At 42.9% G+C, this 3061-nt stretch overlaps 1 pseudogene; it reads left to right on the forward strand.

The window, feature by feature from the left end:
• Positions 1-1193: 1193 nt before the first annotated feature.
• Positions 1194-3061, forward strand: LOC111903604 (uncharacterized mitochondrial protein AtMg00810-like; annotated as a pseudogene).

Here is a 3061-nt window from a genome sequence, read left to right on the forward strand (position 1 = left end):
CAATGTTAGTCAAAGTGGGCTCCGTCAGTAATCCGTAGCAAATCTGTAGCTATGTGTTTCCGTAGCTATTCCGTAGGAAACTAGTCAGCTTTAGTCAAACTCAACTCCTGTCAGTAATCCGTAGCAATTCTTTTCCATAGCTAATATGTAGGTATTATACCTACGGAATTGGCCGTAGCTATTTCGTAGCTAGTCTGTAGGTACAAATTTCCCACGGGCATTTATGCTACATGTCATTTTCTGTAGCAAATCCGTAGGTATTGCCTTAACCTACGGATTGTGTCATAGCTATTGCCCTAGTTTTTTAGTAGTGTCTTATCTCCACCCGGGCATCCTTATGGCATTAACGTCTTGGTCATCCCGGAGCTCATGTTTTTAATCAGTTAGTTTCTAGTCATTTTATTGATTATAATAAAGCTCCAAACACTATAAGTTGCCAAGCGTGTCAACTTAGCAAACACATTCGGTTACCTTTTTCCATTTAAAATTCTATTGTTTATGGTTTATTTGATATTGTCCATTTTGATTTGTAGGAATCTCCTGTTGAGCATTCGTGACATCAAATATTACGTTTTTTTTTATTGATCACTTATCTCATTTTGTTTGGGTTCATCCCCTCCTCAAAAAACCCGATGTTTTTTCCAAATTTCTTCACTTTAGAACTTTTGTCAAAAATCAATTCAATATTGACATCAAATCCTTTCAGTGTGATCATTGTGGTGAATTTGACAATACCCAATTTCACCAATTTTTCGACCAACATGGTATCATGTTTCGTTTCTCATGCCCTCGCACTTCCCAACAAAACAGGAAATCTGAACGTATGATATGCACTATCAACAATATCATACGTACCCTTCTTTTACATGCTCACTTACTACAAGATTTCTAGGTCGAAGCACTACATATGGCTATTCACCTACTAAACCTCACTCCCTCCACATCCATCAATAATGAAATCCCATACACTAAACTCACTCAAAAGCCACCATCCTACTCTGACCTTCGTGTATTTGGATGCCTCTGCTATCCTCATATTCCCACCTCATAAACTCTCCCCACATTCCGCACCTTGTATTTTTCTTCGATATCCCTCCAATCATCGTGGTTATCAGTGCTTCAATCTTGCCACCCACCAAATTATAATTTCCCGACATGTTACCTTTGATGTGCATTCCTTCCCTTATCGTTCCATGACACCTAATGAACCTCCCTCGTACTCATTCCTTGACGAATATATTGATCAGTCTCCCATCTATCGTGAGCTACTTAATTCCTCACCACCTTCTCTTTCTACTGACGGGCTTACTGACACCGTCACCACACCACCTCCATCACCTATAGCTGGTTCGCCTTACACCCCATGCCTCCTAACTCACTTCAGTCACCTCCTGAACCTCACCCTACCCAACCCCCACTCATCCTATGGTTACTAGAGGTCGCCTGGGTATCAGGAAACCCTTTAATCGACTAAATCTTCACACCACCACAGAGTCCCCCCTTCCTCGATCCCATCTTGACGCCCTCCAAGATCCAAATTGGACAATTGCCATGAAGGATAAGTTTAATGCTCTTATTGCTAATAGAACATGGGTCCTTGTTCCGAGGCCTTCTAACGCCAATATTCTGTGCTCCATGTGGTTGTTTAGAAAGAAATATAAGGTTGATGATTCTCCCCAACGATATAAGGCTCGACGGGTTGCAAATGAAAGGAGCCAATGGCCCGGTATTGATTGTGATGACACTTTTAGCCCAGTTGTTAAAGTAGCTACTATTCGGACCGTCCTTAGCCTTGCGGTGTCTCGTAAATGGCCTATTCATCAGTTAGACATAAAAAATGCTTTCCTGCACGGTCAACTGCATGAAACAGTCTACATGCATCAGCCTCCAGGATTTCGGGATCTGGCTCATCCAGATTATGTTTATCATCTGCAAAAAGTCACTTTACGGACTCAAACAAGCTCCTAGAGCTTGGTTTCAGCGATTCGCAACTTATGTCACTCAGATTGGTTTCACTCACAGTCGTTGCGACTCGTCCTTGGTTTTCTTTTCGCAGGGGTTCAGAGGCAGTTTATTTCCTTCTATATGTTGATGATATCATTCTAACAGCATCTTCTACAGAGCTTCTTCAGTGCACCATTTCCCTTTTGGTCGTAGAGTTTGCCATGAAGGACTTAGGTGATCTATCTTATTTCTTGGGTATTACAGCAACCCGGGACGAAAAAGGCATTTTTTTATCCCAGCGCAAATATGCATTGGAACTCCTTGATCAGGCAATTATGTCTAATTGCAAACCTTGTAGAACACCGGCAGACATGCAATCAAAGCTTGATAGTGACGGCACTCCCGTCACTGATCCTACCTTATACCGGAGTTTCGCAAGCGGCTTACAGTACCTTACTTTCACTCGCCCGAATCTATCTTTTGTTGTTCAACAAATATGCCTCTTCATGCATGACCCACCGGAACCGTATATGAATGCTTTAAAGCGTGTACTACGCTATGTTAGCGGTACCCTACACTACGGGCTTTAAATTCATCCCTCCCACACTACGGGCCTTATCGCATACTCTGATGCTGATTGGGGGGGGGGGGGTTCCCACAACACGTCGTTCCACGAGTGGAGATTGTGTTTTCCTGGATGACAGCCTTCTATACTGGTCATCCAAACGACAACAGACTGTCTCCCGCTCCAGCGCCGAAGCAGAATACCGAGGAGTTGCCAATGTCATAGCCGAAACATGTTGGCTTCGCAACCTTCTTGGTGAGCTTCACTCCCCAGTCACCAAAGCAACCATTGTTAATTGTGTTAACATAAGTGCGGTTTGCATGTCCTCAAATCCTATTCAACATCAACGTACAAAACATATTGAAATTGATCTTCACTTTGTACGCGAAAAGGTTGCCACTGGATCTGTTCATTTCCTCCATGTTCCCTCCAGACCTCAGTATGTATGCTGACATCTTCACAAAAGGACTGCCGACTACGTTATTTAATGATTTCAGATCCAGTTTGAGTGTTTGCTCAAGACCTCTAGCTCAAACTGTGGGGGCGTATTAG

Source organism: Lactuca sativa, chromosome 8, assembly GCF_002870075.4.
Source record: "Lactuca sativa cultivar Salinas chromosome 8, Lsat_Salinas_v11, whole genome shotgun sequence".
Lineage (NCBI taxonomy): Eukaryota > Viridiplantae > Streptophyta > Magnoliopsida > Asterales > Asteraceae > Lactuca > Lactuca sativa.